Below are 21,469 nucleotides of genomic sequence, written 5' to 3' on the forward strand. Positions count from 1 at the left end.
ATTGTTTATCTTTGTTAGGCAAACCTGTAAACCACTACACTATTGAACCACGATTTAACTGCCAGAAAATTTATTTGACAGAAATATAGAACAGCATGTGCGTAGCTTCTATGTTCTGATGTGCGTTATACTTAAATCTGCCCTCATATGATTTACAAATGAGTACTTATTTTGACGAGCAGGTCATTTTGTAGAAAAGCTACAGCATCTTATGTGTTTAGCAACCGATCAGACTGAATTATGCAGTTTTACACCAAGCCCTGAAAAACTAGAACTAGAGCTTTTCAGCCGCAAATCTTTCTATCCAGCTTCTTCTTTTTAAAATTTTTTTACCAAGGACCGCTGCTGACAAAACAAGGCCTCTCATCACTGAGTTTAGAGGCTTATTAAGGTCAAGAACACTGTATTATTGTAGGGTCTTTATAAAGCAACTCGAGGCGACTATTGCTGTAATTTGACACCATATAAATAAAATAGATTTGAATTGAATTGAATTGAATTGAATTGAATTGAATTGAATTGAATTGTAGCCACATTTGCCTCTTGCCTGCATTTTGGGTCTCAACTCTCATGTTCTGTTGACCCATCTTTCCACCACTACCTCTTTTCTGTGGCTGTACACCCTAAATTTAGTGCACTGACATGTAGCGTAGCGGGTCCTGTTATTTCGTCCTCATCTAGTCCTCCAAATGGCATGCACACACAAATTGGAGTTAAGGCCAAGTGATGGAGCTGGGGGAAACTAGGACTGCACCTCTGTGGCTCTGTAGCAATGTCACGGGACGTCCTTTCCTTGCTTTGGATTGTCATTTGACTGAAACACTATATATTGTTTTAAGGCACTCACTCTGACTGATGGTATCATTCTTCTTGTGTACAGCCTTTCTGGAAAGTGACAACAGGTTCTTTGTATGGTGTTGAGTTTAAAGTTTTGTTGCTGGGGTTTCAATTTATTTGTGGATTGTGGTTTTCTGTGCAACTGAGCAGTGCAAAATAATGACAGCGCGGCAACAAAAAAATATGCCAGACACAGTACATCTCATTTGAGTGGCCTTTTGTTGAAGAGCTGCCACTCTTTACTGTTTGATTAAACTCTTCGTAAGTCTTCGGCTTCAGCAAAGAAACCGTCTAACAGATATTTGCCAAAGTGTGAACAATTTTCTGCTGTGTATGTGTGAGAAAGAGAGACAGTTTGTATTTGCCACTATTGTGCAGCACCGGGATGAGCTAGTGTAACGCAGGTTCTGCTTTTTGTGTGCTGCTCTGTTAATTGCCTCATCAGTAAATGTCAAACGTTCAAATGGCTCCGCCATCTAGATTTATTTATTCATTTGTGTCCCATCAGATGCAGGCGCTCCGGCTGCATGCTGCAATTACTGCTGCATGGCCAAATGTGCCAATGAATAATAAATCACAGCACAAAGAGATCCAACTAGCTGCTGGTGAACCGTGAGACTAACTGGAAAGTAAACACAGTAGTGGATGGTGTTTATGCTCCTCTATCCTCTTAACAATGAAAGGACGCTGTGATGGCTTCTTGCAGAACAGTGGAGGGACCCATAAAGTGGTGTAAAAGCTGTTAAATGTTCCCCATAAACAACCAATCAACCAACCACACACATACACTAACACACACACACACACACACACACACACGCACACACACACACACACGCACGCACATGCACACGCACACAAAGAATCAGAATGCTATATATACATCAGGGAGTAAACTCAGATGCCCAAAAGGTCTTGAAAAAAAATCAGCCAAAGGCAATGGCTGCATTGCACACATGCAGCTCTGTTCAAAGCGAGGCTCAATAATAGGTTATTTGGAGGCAGATGACTCACATGAACTTAGCAGTGTACTCAGAGTCTGCAAAAAATGGAGAATGCGAGGGGGGCTGTGGGAAGTGTGTTTGTGGCCCGCAGCAAAATGTTAAGACCCCTGTACTGAAATGACTCCTACAGTCATCTCAACAGTCCCACAGCCAGTAAGCAGCTCTTTGTTGAAAACCTGACTCAGGTGCTTATCATGTTCCTCCAGGTGTGTGTCAGTCAGCAACAGTTCATCACACCGCAGTCTTTGTAGTGGAGAACCGGAAAGGAATGAGGGAGGCATGTGAGTAACCAGCTGGGATGGTTTGCGTCATGACTGAAGAAGCGTGATTATTTAGTGAGTGTGGATGAAAGTGCGTCACTTTTCTGTACAGCTGCAAAGTCAGCATCACCACAAGTTAAAGATTTTTTTTTGTAGAATTTGTGAAAGCAACTGGGACCAGGAAGAGGACCTAATCAGCCACAGTGTGATACTGCAGTGTATAAAAAAAAAAGAAAAAAAGAAATATTAGTTTAAAGTATAGCCTAGTTTGGATGTTTAAAAGCCAAGCATCAGCCTCTGGGACTGAAAAATAAAGCCAACCCAAAAGGACTAAAAACAAAGTTTCTTTCACGTTAGAACGGCTGCTACATTTTAACATGAAGTCATGCAAAATTACAGTTTACAGTGGCCCGGTTTTCCTAATGCAGCTTGCACAGTAAAAAGTGTATGTGGCGAAAGTTGAAGTCCCTTAAAATTTTGAGCGAAAACAATGGACATTTCTGCTTTCTGTCTGCTTGACAGAAATGAAAATAAATAGCAGAGATGTTGATTGTTTTCACTCAAAATTTTAAGTGACTTCAACTTTCTGCACATACACCTTTTTAGAGTGTGGATAATGCATGATTAGGTGGTGCTTTAAAAACAAATTTTGCTCTGGAAAGAAAGATTTAACAAGACTCATCACCAGTGGGAATATCATTGATGAAAACATCAATTTGAAAGTCTGGATAACATTACAGGCCCATTTCATAACAGAAAACCCTGCAGCAGGCATCTTATTACCTTCTGCAAAACTATTTTGCCCAGACGGATGGACAGCAGAGACAAACATTGTGCTGCACATCTTTGAAGAGTAAAGAACACATATGCCAATTTTATGGCTCAGCTCCTTGTGGTTTTGGAGTCTGCAGACTGGAAAGGTAAAACCTCACAGACAGACACCCGGATGGATGGACAGGCGGACGGACGGATGGTATGACAACAATATCACAAGGATTTTATCCTCCCGCCTGATAGGAAGAGGGAGGATAAAAACCTTGTGATGATCAGCAGTAAGATATTTCAAATGTCAGTTCATACTGTGAGTTATAATAGTCCAAGTCCAAGATCTTTGCTGTTGTCATCCAGTTTTAGCTCACCTGGAGTGTTTTTTCTCTGTGCATATCCAAAGTTAAAGCTCATAATTCTCTCTGATGTCTTCTTAGTTCTTAGCAGACAGGAGTGGCACTCAGTGTGATGTTCTGCTGCATTTTGATGATGTTTAAACTCATAAATGCCTTGAGTTACTCCCGTGTGTTTTGTATTAACCGGCAGTTAAACAGGTATATCGAGTCATATACTGTAGCTAGGAGGTTTGTACTTTGGCTTCAGGTAGACTGTGGTGTGTGAATTGTAGCCTTGGAGTCCTGTTTTTAGCTGATCCTCTTTCTGCATACCTTGGTTGTAAGAAGTGGTTATTTGAGTTACTGTTGCTTTGTAAGTCATTCTCTGATCTCTGACACCAACAAGGCATTTTCATTAGAGAACTGCTGCGCATTGGGTAGTTTCTCTTTTTCGGACCATTCTCTGTAAACCCCAGACATGGTTGTGTGGGAAAATCTTGCATGTATGTATGTATGTATGTATGTATGAATTGTATCCTCAGTTTCTTGTCCTTAGCTAACAAGACTAAATGCTTTGAGTTGCTGTCATGTGATTTGCGTCAACAAGCGGTTGAATAAGTATGCCTAATGATGTGAATGTGAGTGCCTATTTTGGAGAATCACTTTCAGTTCTGTACAAAAGTAGCTCACAGACTGTATGTACTTCTGGATTGATAAAAATATTTTGCCATTTTTGGGTGAAGGACAAAAAAACATTAATTATCAACACAATGGTTAATTGGCTGACTTTGAAGAAATATCTAACACTGATCCGTCAGTTATCAGTTTGATAGATCATTAGTAGTGGGACAACAGTGACAAAGGAAAAAGCTATGTGAGATCAGTCTAATAAAACTTGCTCCCAAAGATGGTTTTAAACTTGATGTAATGCACTGAATACTTAAAATAAAGAGCAGAACTGAGCAGCTATTTCTGTCTTAAATGCTGATCTAGGTTAATGCTGGTTATAAGTGCCTTCACAGCAGATGTGTTACAGCTGAACAGACTTCTTTTGGCACAACCACTAAACCCCAAAATCAAGGCAAAAAAGCCACTGAGGTTCTTATAGGTTACTACTGTAGGATGTTATCCTTACTTTAGTTTATACTTTAGAGTAGATAAACACTCCTTTAATTCATTACACCTTTGATCGTGTTTACGTTTTGGCATTATGTCTTTAATCTAATTTCTTAGGCTAAAATGCTCGTATAAATAAAAAAATAAAAAAATAAAGTCAGGTGGAGTGAGCACTGCCATCCCTTCAGCTGTTGTCTCTGTACATGCATGTGCCACCAGCACCAGCCTTATCTTTGCTACCTGCGTAATCATCACCGAGACTCATAACTGTGATTAAGATGAATCAGAGTGCAGTCGAAGCTTCCTGCCACTGCTAAATTCATATCTGAACATCTGCCCATCTCTCTAATCTACCCCACTTTGTTGTCCCTTTCAACTAATTGTGGATATTAGGAAACTGCAAGAGCGTGACGGTTTCCATGGCGATACACTGATGTGCTAGGGCGTTTCGAGCCTGCCATATCCTGGTCATTTCACGCCATCTGTTTCTCCTGATTGAAATATCGCAACTGATTTGGAAATTATGTGCGTCACAAAATCATGAAAGCCTCGCTGAGTTTATGGGCTCATTTGCATCAAGGAAATGCTGCTGGAGGTGTTTGATGAGAGGTTGACAGAATGAAGATGAGACCTATGAAAGCTTTACATTCCTCACACACAACAAAGTGATCGCTAAACAGCAGATGAAGTAGTGGAAAAACACCGGTCGATATCTTGCTGCCTGAGAGACAGTAGAGCGAGGCCGCATTGATTTCTGATCAGTTTTGTTTATAAGGAAAAGGCAGTTCCTTGAAAAGCAAATAAAATCCCGTTGAGTCCCTCATTAAAATGCCTAACTCCTTATTAAAATATTAGCAATATGTTGAAATGTTAGGAGCCTGGTGCAAAAATGTTTTGATGACTATAGCTGATTTGTCCTTTAAAATATTTCCTTTCAGGGTGACTGTTCAGCTTCAGATTTAACACAGTCAACTACAGATGCACTTGTCCAGCCAAAGTAACTCTTTACCTGATAAAGGCCCCAGTGCTACTCAGTGCTACCAACATGGCAAAAATGTGGAAAATGCCAGATTTGAGGCTTCAAAACAGGAATCCACAAGCTGGCGGGTGAACTCAAGGCATCAGTATTTTATTTGCAGGCTGTGGTCTGAGCACAATATGACTCAGGTGTTCAAAAGCTCCACTGCCATGAGTCTGATGTCACTGTGTTGCACACATTTTAGAAAAACATGTTAGAACTGGTGAAAAGAATTGATAAGCTGAAGACACACAGTACCGTGCAAAAGTCTTAAGCCACACCTCACTCTTTTATATGTTGCTTCCACTGAGTCAGACGTGCTTGTGATTTTTAAAGTGGTCTTGCGCAATAGTTCTCCAGGCTTTATGGAGGTCTTTCAACATTTTTCTTTGGGCAATGGCTGCTTTTTCACTCATTTTCAGTCCAGTTCTTGTACCTGATTACTTAGAGAAGTGCTTGTTTTTTTTGTCTGTTTGTTTGTTGAACCTCTGAACACTAATCTATGAATTATTCAATCATAAAAAAAAGCACCTAACTCAAGGGATGAACTGTTGTTGTGTCTTCACATAACAGACAACTTAGCAAAAAAAAAGTTTTAAATTGTATCTTTAGGAATGTTGTTACTAGCAGCCTGCCTGTAAAAACACATAATTTGTTCCTATTTCTAGTTTGTTTGGAACCAACAAGGTGATTCCCCAAAAGCTATTAGTTGAAAACTTGGTGAGATCAGCTTGACAGACAACAGAACAAAAGGCAGAAACATCCAAAGAAGAGCTTTGAATGTCCTTCAAGAAGCCTGGAGAACCATTCCTGAAGACTGCTTAAAGAAATGACAAGAAAGCGGCCTCAGAAACTTCAGGCTGTGTTGAAGAATAAAGGTGCTCATACCAAATATTGACTTTCAAGCTCATTAGAATTTTTCCCTTTACATACTGTATTTACATGTATATTTACATGTTTCCATAATTTGCTGCCCTTATTTTCCATTTTCCTGGAAAAATATAAACAAATGAGAGGTGGGGCAAGACTTTTGCCGTGTCTGCTTCTGATGAAGTGGACAATTTTAAAATCAGCTTTCATCTGGAACTCTTAATTCCCATTTCTAATCTGATGGCTACAAGAAAAGTGGAAAGGAAACATCAATAAACTCCTGTTTAACAGGTAATGTGGTTACAGTTACATTAAACTGGGGGTAGGGAGTTATCATTGATACATAGCACAAATATGGAATTATTTATTTAGCAAAAAACTTCTTCTTAGAACTTGTGAATAATAAACTGTCAGACAGAAGTGACAACAAGTAATGTGATGGGTTTTTTTATTATTCATTTTCCTATTTACTTCCAGAGTTGGGGAGTAGTGAACTACATGTAATTAAACTAGACATAAAATACATTTTGTTAGTAGGCCGAGTTTGCTGATAGTTCAGCAACATTCATATTCTCAGAGATTTTCAAGTGCTTCCGTTTTTACTTTTTTGCAGTTTTTTTTGTGTAATTATTTCATAAAATTAGAAACAAATTTGGGTCATAAAAGAAAGGGACTTTTTTTTTTTCTTTACCTCCGTTTGATCAACCACACACATTTTTTTTTTAAACTTCAGCCTGACTCCAGTAAGGCTATCCATTTCACAGAAAACCACCAAACACAAATTTTTTGTAGGTTATGTGCAAGAATCACAGGCTGGTACAAGCCTCGAGCATTTGCGGAAGGGGGAACATAACCTCAGTTAACAAAAAAGAAGATGACAAATGTTTTTTGTTGTTGTTGTTTGTTTTGTTTTTTTTATTATCAGAATTTGAAAAACTGAACTTCATTATCTTGGTGTCAAACTCATAATTACAGATTATTGAAGTCGAATTACAAATATTAAAGCTAAATGCCACTTTAGAAGCTACATTGTCAGTTTGAGGATTTTTAGCTTAAACAAACTAGAGCTTTCCCTGAGGTAGTGGTAACTGTTTAACTTCTTCCACTGTGAAATAACTGGTAGAACACAAAGATACCTGTGAACAAGAGCACGGCTTTCTTGAATAAGTAATGCATTCTAAGACAACACAAGTAATATTTTACAGCAGCTCCACGCACCTGCATTTTTTTGATCTGTTTTCTAAAACTACTGCACAGGACAAACTGAACACAAAGACATGCAAAAGAAAGCTGAACTGCAGGAGCACTGTAGGTGGTGAATCAAAGAATGACAAAGCAGAGGGAGGCAACAGTTAAATGAGTCCACAGGAACCACTTAAACTGCCCCAAACTCCACAAAGACATTCAAGAGACATAGAAAATGAAGGAAGAAAAGCCTTGGGCTGAAGGCTCCATGTGGAGCCCAGCATAAGCTCAAGATGAAAGATACTGCACTGATTTACACCAAACAAAATCCAAACAAAATAATCAATCATTTGTTGTGGTTTGTGTTTTCATATTCCTTTTATACTCTATGATTTGCACAGCCTTTGACCCATGACTGACAATGCTGAAGATGTGTAATTCACATGTAACAGTACACAAGATAAAAATATATGAATGTCTAGGATAAAAATATAAAATTCTAGTTGTTGGTATTTACACAAGGGTATGTTATTGCAGCTTTGTGAGGAAGTGTATGGAACGGTGTAGTTAAAGTCAAACAGAACAGAATAGAATAAAGTGGAGTAGAGTAACCTAAAATGTCACTGCGAGAGCATTTTGTGTTTGAAAGATCTTGCCTCTTCTCAAATGGGCAGGACTGGACAAAGAGAAGCTGTTTTTTTTGGGGGGTTTTTTTGGCTTAGTTTAAACCAAAGGTGAGGTTTGCAAGTAGCTTTCTACTACTCTTCTCTTCCTTCAGCCTGCTTCATTCCCCCATCTACTTTGTTCCACCTAAATATTGCATGTGCATTAGAAAGACTAGCAGATGATGGATGTGTTGTAATGCCAGCTCCACCTGCTTTTCCCACATCTTCTGCAGTTTTCAATGACCACTGTATGAACTCAACAACCCAAGAAACAAACAGGCCCTCATCATCACAGAAGCAGACTGTGGATGTCGCCACATGACCTCAGTAAGAAAGGGTTCCAATGTGCCCACTACCATCCCACAACAGAAGAACCTCAGTTGTGTTAATGGCTGTTTTTACACTTGTAGTTCCCTTTACAATAAATATTGCATGCCAACAGCTCTCTAGATTAGTGCTATTTCTGCTTATGCTTGCACATACAACACTGTATACACACACACACACACACACACACACAGATATATATATATATATATATAAAAATTCCCCTGGGTTGGGGGAAGCATTTAAAGTGGTGATAGTTGTGTATCATACAACCAGTCATGTAGCCTGAGCATGCACATGCTTAAAAGCAAACAAAACAAACAAACAAACAAACAAAAAAACAGCACTGGCATAAAATAAGACACGAGACAAACTGGAACTTTAAATGTAAATGTATGAGGTGTTTGTGGTGGCAGGAAATGGACTGGGAGTTGTTGCAGTACAGGGCTTTTCTGGAAACGGGGCTGGGAAGGATAAAACATAGTGAGTGACGCAGCCTAGTCAGGAAGCATATCAGTAACAGGCTCAGTCTCTACCCATCCACACTAAAAACTAATTCTGAGTTTTCAAGCTAAAACTGGCACAGCAGGATTTCCAAAAGTCTCATTTTCAAAATGCTGGACTAATGTGAGCGCAGCCAAAATTGCACATTTTAAAATGCAAATTCATAACATGTATCCTCAGTGTGGAGTACGATGCAATCAGACAAGCCATTGTCTTATTGCACAGCTGAGACAGAAATGATTATTTAAGTAGCAGGAGGCTTTGATAATGACACTTTACATTCAAATGTCTTTAAACTTATTTTGGCAGTTTGTTTTTGTTCTGTAGGAATGTCTCCAATTGGAACACACCAAACAAAGTCTCCTGCCTTCATCATTCGCTCCAATAGCACACTTTACACTCAGATCTTCAACACCCCACGGCTGAGAGGACAACGTGTGAACAGCTTACTAAATGACTAATCACTGCAGTTCTGCATTCCAGAGCCATATTCAACAAATGAGAAAACAGTGGTGAACTTCCCCAAATGACTCTAAGAGTGCACTGATGACTCATCCAGGAGGTCACAAAAGAACCCAGAACCACGTCTATAAACTGACATTTGACAAAAAACACCTTGATGATCCCCAAGACTTTTGGGAAAATATTCTGTGGACTGATGAGACAAAAGTTTAATTTTTTGGAAGGTTCGAGACCTGTTACATCTGGTATAAAATTAACAGAAAACAGCATATCAAGAATCAGACATGGAGGTGGTAGTGTGATGGTCTGGGGCTGCTTCAGGACGACTTGCTGTAATTGATGGAACCATGAATTCTGCTCTCTACAGTTTGTGCCCTGAAGCTCAAGTGCACACGAACATCTCTACAGTTTAAAAATACAGGTGTGTTTTTTTTTTTTTTTTTTTTTTTTTTTGGCACCTAGTCCTGCTCTTTGGTGTCAAAATTCTTTCGGAGCTTTCAGAGAATAATTATGGGAATTTAGTCTGTGTTTTGTGAAAGGACAGCTCTTCACACAATACAGGCGTTATTCTAGACTATGTTCATGTTGAATCAATTATCTGCATTTCTAGTTTTTGCATGCCTGCTTTAAAATACAGCATAGGTCATCAGGATAAAACAGGGGAGAACATCCTGGCACGCCTGTCTGACAGACAGCTTTTAAGCACACGTGGGCAAGATGTCCTTAAAGTAATCTGAAAATAGAAATTTAAGCATCTGTAATTGCATGTGTGCAGGCCAAACTCCATCAGCTGAAAGGGATGATGTGATATGATGAAAAGCTTAGAAGCAGCTACTGGAGAGTGCTCATGTCGAGAAAAAAATTTTCAGTCTGTACAGCTGTTGTTGAGCTGAAATCGTACAAAAGAGACAAACAGAAGAAAGACTTTAGTGCCAGAAATATAATTTTTCCTGTGTCATAAATTAATTAAAAGATTAAGCAATTAGCAACATTTCTGTTTTCTAATTGATACATTGAGTTAATCAGATGTTTCCATATTGGTATAGATCCTACAGAGGGACCTGAAAACATGGACACCCATCATTTGCTTGACTCTTCAACAAAGATTTAAACACGCCAGTGTGATGGAAACAATTCTGCATGCAAATCTTTGCATAGTTTTTATTATGTTTTTATTGCAGTGGATCCACAGAGTATTTGGACCTTCGCACGTCCTCTCACTTGCTGCTATATTCATTTGTACTGCTGTTTTCACAGTAATGTTGGACCCCATGAGGCATCTCTGAGATCTCTTCGCACTGTACCTGTCACTTCCTTGGAGATGGCAGCCCCGCTCCCACAGCCCAACCATAAGGCAATAGCAGACTGCTTCACGTCACCTTTTGTCACTTTTAATACTTTTTGTGTCTCCCGGGCTTCAGGACTGTGTTCTGCTATTTATTTCCTCCTCACAGTATTTCCTGCACAGGCTTCACACATTTGGAATTAGCAATTAGTCATCTTTTTGCATGTCTTACAGGGAGTGCTCACATTCATCCCCGCGCTGATGAGATTTTAGTTTGATGTCACAGTCCTGCAGTTCCTCAGGAACTCCGATGTCATCACATGACAACCTCAACCAGTCATCTTTTTCCTCGTCAAAGGTTCCTTTTTTAATAACAGCTCCAGTTTTCTTACTTTTTCTCCTGTCCTGCACCTCTTTCTTCTGGCTCTGCTTGCAATTTTTTATCTGACTAGTGTAAACTGGATGTAAGGGTCATTCATCACATGCTGTTGTTGTTGTTGTTGCTGCTGTTCTTAAGATATTGTTGATAAGTCTTCTTGAGCTTTATGAAATGGTTATGTAAGTCTTTCTGAACCATTTCCAGAGAAACAGTCAGGTGGCTTTGGCCTAAGTATGAATATCAATGATTAAAAACAAAACAAAACAGCTTCTTACAGAGCTACTGTGCTTTTGTAACAAAGCATCCATCAGTTTGTTTTCTAGTTGTGAATATTTCGGGTACACAGGCAGATACTGTGTCACAGCCCCCCCCAGCCCCCACCCCTCCACTTTCATTCTGTCTAACTGGAAAAGACAAGGATGAGGGTGGTCGCTTTTAAAGCGACACATCCTCTGGCAGGCACCGCTCTGTATGGTCTTCCATTATGTTGCAGCACCCGCCTTGCGCTACTTTGGAACTAGGTTGTTTCCATGACGACCAAGTATGTGATGGACAGGTCTGTGTATGATGGCCGGTCTGCTGTGTGAGCTTCCACTCTCTGCTGTCTTCCAAACAGGATGCTAAGGTTCTGGCGTGTCTGCATATCAACTTGTTAATATATTTGGTGCATACACAAAGTCTGCATATAATGATTTGATATATTTGTTTTTATATCTATAAATGTGTGTGTGTGTGTGTGTGTGTGTGTGTACCTGTACACAGTGATGCTTTCACTGTCAGCCAGCTGTAGGAATCAAATGGTTGCCTTCACACCCCACACTCAGCAAGTCTACTTTTAGGTACAAACACCCACACCATATTTTCTTACAGCCAGTCCTTCCCACCCACAGTACAGTACATACAGACACAAAAGAATTTGGGTGTCCAACATGTGAAATTTGGTTTCTGCACCTACTCTATGTTGTTTCATCACACAGAAAACAGAAAATAAACAAAACAAAGCTTTTAGATTCAAACATTACAACCTGTTATCTTTCCTCCTATATTATGCTTTTTCATAACCTTAAATACTTTTAAGTGTGCTCAGCGGTGGAATGTAGCTAGAAAAAATTACATTTACTCAGGTACTGTACTGCAGTACATATTTTTTCATACTTTTACTTCCATTTAGAAATTAAAGCATCTGTAATTTCATGGGAACAGGCCAAACTCCATTAGCTGAAAGGGACTGTGTGATATGATGAGAAGATAAAGAGTAACTACTGGAGAGCGCTCGTGTCAAGACAACCTGCTGAATTTCAAACTGAGAATCAGAATGAGGTAGAAAAGAGATTTAAGTGACTTTGAGTGTGACATGGTTGAGTATTTCCAAAACTGCTGATTTTCCCACACAGCTATCTCTAGGGTTAGCAGAGAATGGTCTGAAAAAGAGAAAATATGCAGTGAGCGGCAGTTCGCGGGGAGAAAATGCCTTGTTGATGTCAGAAGTCAGATTGCTTCAAAGTGATAGGAAGGTATGCAGAAGAGCATCCCTGAACAAACAACACGTTGAACCTTGAAGCAGATGGGCTAGGAGCAGAAGGCCATATTGAGTGGCACTCCTGTCAGCTAAGAATGGGAAACTGAGCCTGCAGTTCACATAGGCTCACCAAAATTGGACTATGGAAGACTGGAAAAATGCTGCTCGGTCTCATGATGTCATGGTCCTGGGCTGGTGGCCCAGCATTTTGAGTTTCTTTTGTGTAGCCTTCTTTGTTATACTTTTTAGGTTATGTTCCTTAGTGTTTCTTATAGTTATATATTGTTTGAGTATGCTGTTTAGTTTCCCTTGTTTTTTTTTGTGTATGTTCCCTTTGTCAAGTTTTCAGTGTTAGGTCTGCGTCTGTTATGTTTAGTCAGTTCCTGTTTTATTTTGACAGTCTCGTGTTCCCTGTGCTTTGTGTTTAGTTTTGCTTCCCCTTTGTCATTTGGTTCATTTGGTTCACCTGTCGTCCCCTGTTGTTTCCACTTGTCCTAATTCCCTTGTGTGTATTTAAGCCCTGAGTCTTCCTTTGTTCGTTGTCGCGTCGTCGTCATTGTTCTCCCCAGTGTTCCCCTCCTAGCTGTGTGTTTTGGGTTTTGGCTTTCTCCCAGGCTTTTGTTTTGCTTTTGTTTTGCTTTGGTTGAGATTTCGGGTTTTTGTATTTTGTATTTTTCTAATCCCTGCAAATAAACCAAGTTTAGTTTAAGTCTGCGTATGTCCTGCAATTGGGTCCTCTCCCTCCACACACAGCCCCTCACCGTGACAGAACGACGCGACCCACGAACATGGACCCAGCGGACTACAGTTTATTCGAGCCCGACGTGTGTGAGCCGTGGCTCGCTTCTGAACGCGAGTCACGGTTCGTCGGCACACGCCTCGCCCTGGGAGGGCCGGCTGGAGGAGGAAGCCTCGCCGTCGCCGCTCCCCACCTCCGTCGCGAGCTCATGCTTCGTTTCGGCAGCTGCCTGCTGCAACAGCTGCCTATATGCTGCCCGCCATGATGGAGATTAGAGAGGGCGGGAATTTCGCCTCCCCACCTCAGTGGAATACGCCGCCTTCGTCATCGGCACCAGCCTGCTCTTCACCCGCTGCGTTCCTGGCACGTCAGTCGGAGGAAGAGCCTGACGCCGCTGCGCTTCCTGTTCATACAGGCAGGAGGAAGCGTGGCACTCCGCAGCAAAAATCACCATCATCTACCGCGCCTGTGTGTGAAACCACCGGACAATTTGTGAGTGCTACACATACCCATCTTACTGATAATAACACCTCATCTGGGATTGTTTACACACCAGAAAGACGCAAACAGGATATCGACACTGTCATTTTGCTCTGTGAGCAATGGATTGAGCTGCCTGATGAGGCCTGTCAGGACACCATTAAACACATTATGCAGAGACTTGTAACCACTCATTTGGGACTTTTAGATGGCTTACCTGAGGTAATTAGGCTTTTCGTTATAGAAGTGATTCTCCCTGGCTTTATAGCTCCCTCTGCGCCCTCTGTCCGCCCTTTAGCTCCCTCTGCGCCCTCTGTCCGCCCTTTAGCTCCCTCTGCGCCCTCTGTCCGCCCTTTAGCTCCTGCATCAGCCTCACAGCCTCCCTTAGCTCCTGCTCCAGCTCCCTCTGCTCACCCTGCTCCAGCTCCGCGGGTGGGGGCAGCCAGGTCCAAGCCTTCGCATCAGTTTTCAGCGTTAGCTGCAGCAGCAGGGTCTCAGTCAGCTCCTGTAGCTCCTGCGCTGGTCGCACTGCCTCGCACTCAGTCAGCTCCCTCAGCCTCAGCGTCAGTTCCCTCATCCTCTTCGGTCCCTTTAGCGCCTTCAGCTCCAGTTCCCTTAGCTCCTTCGGTCCCCTCTGTTAGCGCTTTGGTCGATATATCCATCTCAGTCCCTTCCGCAGTTTTTTCAGTGTTAGCTTAGGTTCCCTCTGCTCCTTCCCCTTCGGTCTTTTTAATCGCTCCCTCCTCTGGTCCCTCAGCTCTCTCTTCTGGTCCCTCGCCTTTAGCTTCGCTCCCCTTGGTTCCCACTTTAGTCCCTCCGGTCATCTCGGCTTCCGCCTCGGTCCTCTCAGGTCCCTCGGTCCCTCAGGTCCCCTTAGCCACCTCCTCAGCTCAGGTCCCCTTGGTCCCTCAGGTCCCCTTAGTCACCTCCTCAGCTCAGTCCCAGCTTTCTCAGTCTTTGTTAGATCCCACACTGCCAGTTTCCCAGTTATCCTCCACGCCACCACCATCAGAATCACCTGAACAATCCCCTGAGCAGCCCCAGCTGTCCAGGGAGACAGACACTCAGCCTGCACCTCGGGCCTCTGCTCCGCCTCAGCCTGCACCTGCACTCCATCTGCCTTCACCTCCATCTTCAGACTCACCCGATCCATCTGCAAAGCAGCCCCAGTTGTCGGAGGAGACTGCTGCGCGCCCTGCAATGCAGTCAGGGAGTCCCGCTCAGTCCGAGCCGTTGGGGTTCTCCGCTCAGTCCGAGTCTTTGGTGTCTTCAGAGGGTCCCGCTCTGTCCGAGCCCTTCGAGTGTCCTGAGCCTGCTCTTCGCCTTTGTCCTCGTCGCCGCTGCCGCCACCGGAAGCGCGGTCGGCCTCCTGCTTGGCCTCCTGCTCGGCAGCGTGGCTCTTTTGAGTTTCCTGGCTCCTTCAAGTTCCCTGGCTCTTCTAGTGGTTCTGAGCCTTTCAAGTGTCTGGAGCCTTTCAAGTACCTTGAGCCTGCTCGCCTTCGTCCTTGTCCTCGTCGCTGCCGCTGGGAGCGCGGTCAGCCTCCTGCCTGCCTTCGTCCTCGCCGCCGCTGCCGCTGGAGCTGCCGCTGGAGCTGCGGTCGGCCTCCTGTCTTGTCTCTTCGCCGCCCGCCCGAGGTCATCCGGCTCCGTCGCATGCCACGCGGCCGCCCACCTGAGATCATCCGCCATTGCCATCACTGGGAGCGCGGTCGGCCTCCTGAAGACCCTTCTGTTTCCTGGCCTGTGAGTTCTGCCCCTTGGCTGGGGCGGCCCCCTGAACATTATGGACTATTCTGGCCTTGTGTTGTTTTTGTTTGGGCCTTATGTTTTTGTTTTCAGTTCTGACCTTGGCCCTCCCTGGACTACTTCGGCCTCTTGCTTGCCTTCGTCCTCGTCGCCGCCGCTGGGAGTGCGGTTGGCCTCTTGCTCGCCTTTGTCCTCATCTTCGTCGCCGCTGGGAGCGCGGTCGGCCTCCTGCTCATCCTCGCTGCCGCTGGGAGCGCGGTCGGCCTCCTGCTCATCCTCGCTGCCGCTGGGAGCGCGGTCGGCCTCCTGCTCATCCTCGCTGCCGCTGGGAGCGCGGTCGGCCTCCAGAACTGTGTTTTCTTTGTTTTGGACTTTTTTCCAGCCTTCTGCTGCCGCCTTTTGTTTCTTTTCTGGTGTTTTTTTTTTTTTTTTTGGACTTTGTTGCTTTTTTGGGGTTTTTTTTGTTTCGGGCCCTCCTTCCTGGCCCCCTCCTTCCGCCCTGGTCGACGTGCCGGGTTTTGTTTGGACTCTGCTGCTCCTTGGGGTTTTGTTTTGTTTTTGTCTCGACACATGAGTCTCGATATCTGCTGTGATATCCAGATAGCAGGGTCAGGATTTGTGTAAATAACATGAATGCATGAATCTATCCTGTCTTGTATCAATGGTTCAGGCTGCTGCTGGTGGTGTGATGGTGTGGAGTATATCTTTTTGGCACGCTATGGGCATCTTAGTACCAACTAAAATTGTGTAAACACCAGAGCCTACCTGAGTATTTTTGTTGAACATGCCCATCCCTTTATGACCGTAGTGTACCCATCTTCTAATGGCTGTTTCCAGCAGGATAATGGCCCATGTCCCAAAGCTGAAATCATCTCAAACTGGTTTCTTGGTCATGGCAATGAGTTTACTGTACTCAAATAGCCTCAACTGTGGCATAGCACATCATCGATGTGCAGCCAACAAATCTGCAGCAACTGTGTGATGCTATCATGTCAACATGGACCAAAATCTAAGAATATTTCTGCTTCATTTTGAATCTCTGCCATAAAGGATTAAAGCCATTCTGAGGGCAAAGGGGGATCCAACACAGTACAATTGGTGATGTATGCCTAATAAAGTGGCCACTGAGCATAGGTGCAAGTCAAACATTTTGACACACAATGGGTGAGCATGTCAAAACCTTTGACTGGTGCTGTGTGTGTGTTTATGCTGTGATCCTTACAGACAACAGAATAATTTCATAGAAAAATGGTGATGGCAGGCACGCTTGGAGATTCCCACGCAACCAAGAACTATGGCTTTGCACTATGTTAAAAGAGGGCCCTCATATTTGATGTGCTGAGCTTTGAGACAAATGTGCTAAATAGTCAAAAATGACTCCAAGATGGGCGCCTGGGTGGCTTAGTGGTGAAGCCGGCGACCACATGCATATGCCACGTTGTGGAGCGGGCGGCGCAGGTTTGAATCCCAGCCTGTCGCCAGTTTGCCAGTGTGTCTTCCCCCTGTGTCTTTCCCCCCATTTCCTGTCTCTCATTACTGTGGATAAAAGCTGCTGTTGGCAAAAAGGGGGGTAAAAAATTGACTCCAAGATTTCTCAGTGTTGCTGGAGGCCAAGGTAATGCCATCCAGAGTAAGTATCTGGTTAGACAACATGTTTCTAAGATTTCTTAGGCCGAGTACAATAACCTCAGTTTTATCTGAATTTAAAAGGAGGAAATTAGAGGTCATCCAAGCCTTTGTCTTTAAGATATTCCTGCAGTTGAACTAATTGGTGTTTGTCATCTGGCTTCATGGATAGATAAAGCTGGGTATCATCTGCATAGCAATGAAACTGTAATACTGCATAAGGGAAGCATGTATAGTGTAAATAAAATTGGTCCTAGCGCAGAACCCTGTGGAACTCCATAATTAACCTCAGTGTGTGAAGAAGACCCCCAATTTACATGAACACATTGGAGTCTATTAGATAGATATGTTATGGTCAACAGTATCAAAAGTTGCACTGAGGTCCAACAGGACAAGCACAAAGATGAGTCCATAGTCTGAGGCCATAAGAAGATCATTTGTAACCTTCACTAATGCTGTGTCTGTACTGTGATGAATTCTGAAACCTGACTGAAACATTTCAAATAAACCATTTCTCTGCAGATGATCAGTTAGCTGTTTTACAACTACTCTTTCAAGGATTTTTGAGTGAAAAGGAAGGTTGGAGATTGGCCTATAATTAATTAAGACAGCTTGGTCGAATGATGGCTTTTTAAGTAATGCTTTAATTACTACCACCTTAAAGGCCTGTGGTACGTAGCCAATTAATAAAAAAAGATCGATCATATTTAAGACTGAAGAATTAGTTAATTGTAGTTTTGTAGGTCTAATTGGCACATTGATGCATGTCTTGCATCAGCCTAACCTGCTACCAAGTTACTCATTGATGAATATTTCATTTGTTTCCTGGCGCTGAGTACAACTGCCAAAACTAACCACAAAAGGCTCATTGTGCTCCACTCCACAATTTATTGGACTCACAACTGCCACTTCATCATACTTCCTCAGAAACATTAGAATGACATGAAAACACGTGACAAGCACTAATTGTTCCAAAGAAGTTCCAAAGACATTTAGAGAAACTGTCTAAAATGTTTTCTCTGTTTTGATTCACTGAACAGAATAATCAGAAATTGTTACCTCAGTTAAAAAACATCCTGAGATCTGACTAGAATATTTAAAAAGACAGTTTAAAAAAGTTATTCAGTCCACTTATCGCTTCAAGACATCTAAGGGAGATCATATTACTTCCACCGCCTCATTCATGCAGCTTTTGAATAGTTTCTCTTATAAAAGTCTTGGGTTTTAATACAGTGAAAGTTGAGTATAAACCTTTTAACTATTTAATATGCAGGGTGATCAATCTTAATGTATGCATGTTTTGCACACATGCAATAAAATTTAATTAGGATGCTTTTATGACATGGATTATCACTATAATTTTAATATCTGTATTAAGTATCTAGCATTTGCCGGATTTCGCAATTAGTTGTCCTCCACTGTAAGAGGGGCCAAGGGTTGCTGGCTGAGCTTAATATAATCTCTAATATAATCTGAGTCCCTGATGGAAACTCTGGATGAATTTGAGGTATGCTAGGCTGATTGACAGCATGAGGATAAAAGATGTTTGTAAGGATCCTATATGAACATATGATGACGATGATGATGATTCAGCTATTAACTTCAATTCAGATTGATGTCTAAAAGAAAACTGGCAAAGGCAGCTGCCATTCCCATATCCCATAATCTAAATCAAGCTTTCAGATTTATTATTTTTTCTATCACTTGCACAACAACTTCAGAGTTCAGCATTCAGTTCAGTACACTCTAATTAATATGGGTGAAAATTCAAATCAGCCAATGCAACAGGAAGAGAAAAGAGAAACATCAGGCATTTTATATATGTATTTATTACATACCAAGGACAATACTTGCACATGTAATTCTAATAAATCCCAGCAAGTAAAAGCAGTAAAGGATATGATATGGTGAGTTCATTATATAGTATATACAGATGATTATGTTTTATTGTAAACTTCAGCATGTCAATCAATCGAGAGAGAGAGAGAGAGCGAGAGAGAGAGAGTGAAGCAAGACATGCCAGCTGGAAAAAAAAAAATCACATTAACTTTCTTCAATTAGTTCAGCTTGCTTACTCTTTTACCCTTCATAAGTGATGCATTGAACAGTTTGATATAATAATAAATTCTGGTGGTACAATACAAGCTCAACAGATACTTGACATGGTCAGACTCATGATTGAAAGGACAATTCAAAGAGAACACAGCATCTAGTGAAAGGAACTTCTCGACAATGATGCATCGTGGCTGGAAACGAGGAAGGCCGCTGGAAGTAATTCGTTGGAAGTGTTCCTCAAAGTTCCCGAGGAGATCAGCAACACAAGGACTGACTCTTGTCAGGGTACCTTGCTTATAGTCCTTGAAACAGTGGACTGGTTTGTCATGCCAATCAAGAAGAACCACTGTGAGGAACTCTGAACTAGGGATGCGCCGATCCGATATTCAGTATCGGTATCGGTCCGATACTGGCCTAAATTACTGGATCGGATATCGGAAAGAAATTAAAAAAATGTAATCCGATACATTAAACAACGTTTCGCTCACATTAGCTGCATTACAGTGCTCAGTCGTCTTCTTGTTCTTGTGGGTTTGCGGTTGACCAAACCAGCTTAGAGCTGCATTACCGCCACCTACTGGAATGGAGTGGATCAGGAGTTAGAAAACAACCCCCTCAGATCCTCCGTCGCTGCGACGGATTCCCTTTGACACTGAGCGATCATCGCTGACATGTTTTTCCGCCTCCACCGCTCTCTGCCTTGTTTGTGTGTTGTGCTCGCTGTGCTGAGAATCAGCTGTTATTTTTTTCTCTACTTCAGCTCCCGGACATACTGCTAGCGAGCGCAGCTATTAGCACTGGTGACCGTCCGGTACCGGAAGGACCCCTTCCCCGTCAAAATATTTTTGATACTTTAATCCCTGATTTGTGACTAAATATAGACCTGCAGTAGAAACGTATTTAGGAGAATGCTTGTGAATATAAAGCATTACAAGATTGCGCTCATGCAGCCCCTAGTTTTTCGCGTGAACACTGATGACGCAATAGCAGCAGTCAGCTGATTTACGTGCAGCCTGTCTGCACAAGCGCAAAGAGGCGGAGCCGGCGCGCTCAGATGGAGCAGAAGGAAATGTTTTTCTATTGTCCAAAAGAAGCATTTTCGTCCCTGTAACCTCCATTAAACCTTTACTGGGAAACAGCTGGAGGTCCTTCATCAACCACCTGATCAGTAAGTGAAGAAAAGAGAACTTTGTAGCTGCTCCATCCACCCTGTTTGTTTCACACAGGTAAAAACTGCAGTACGGAAGTTAAAATATGCAGATGAACTGTTTCTTATCCAGTTACTTGGGTAATCAATATAAATAGAATACACAATTGCTAAAATAATCGATAGTTGCAGCCCTAATGAAATTTGCAACATGCTTCTCACACAGAAGCAACAGGATTCAGGTGATAGTTATTGTTGTAAGTAAAGTATATTTATATAGCGTTTTTCACAGACAGAAAAGCGCTGTACAATAATTAAAACACAATATAATCCCCCACCTCCAGAAAACACTATGTTAAAAACATAACATTACCATATAAAAGAAAAAGAATAAAAATAAAGTCAGAAACCAGAAAGCCTGGTTAAACAGAAAAGTTTTCAACTATTTTTTTAAATGATGCCACAGAGTCAGCTAAATGGAGCTGGAGTGGTAAACAGTTCCAGAGCTTTGGTGCCACTGCCTAAAAAGCTCTGCCCGCCCTGGTCCTTACTCTTGTATGTGAGACAACTAAAAGACTTTGATTTTGTTGTGTGAGAGACTGTTGACTTCTTTTTAAAAAAAATTTTTTTTTTATGTTTTTAAATGCCTGGATCAATTTTAAATATCGGATTTATATCGGTATCGGCCGATATCCAAATGTAAAATATCGGTATCGGTATCGGACATGAAAAAGTGGTATCGTGCCATCCCTACTCTGAACACTGATGCATTTTTCTTGTGAGCTTTTGGGCAACAAAGCCAGCCACGGAGGCAACACTGTTGACCTCCATGGAGATGAGAGGCAACATGGATTTTGATATTGTACCCAAATCGATCTCTACACAAATTCCTCACTCACAATGTTTTAGTCTTATATGTTTTAGTATAAACAACACAACTGATATTTCTGATAGCAACTTAAAAATTGGAAGAGCAGAGTAATTCAAAGAAAAGGCTGTAAATAACATTTGTGGAATCATGTAAAGCACATTAGAGAGAGAGAGAAAAACAGGCCTCATGAATGGAAATATAAATAAAAACACTGAATGCCTTATAATTCATCACTTTGTGAGGAGACACCCTCCTCCAGCCTACAAAACTT

This window comes from Archocentrus centrarchus, chromosome 21 (assembly GCF_007364275.1).
Source record: "Archocentrus centrarchus isolate MPI-CPG fArcCen1 chromosome 21, fArcCen1, whole genome shotgun sequence".
Lineage (NCBI taxonomy): Eukaryota > Metazoa > Chordata > Actinopteri > Cichliformes > Cichlidae > Archocentrus > Archocentrus centrarchus.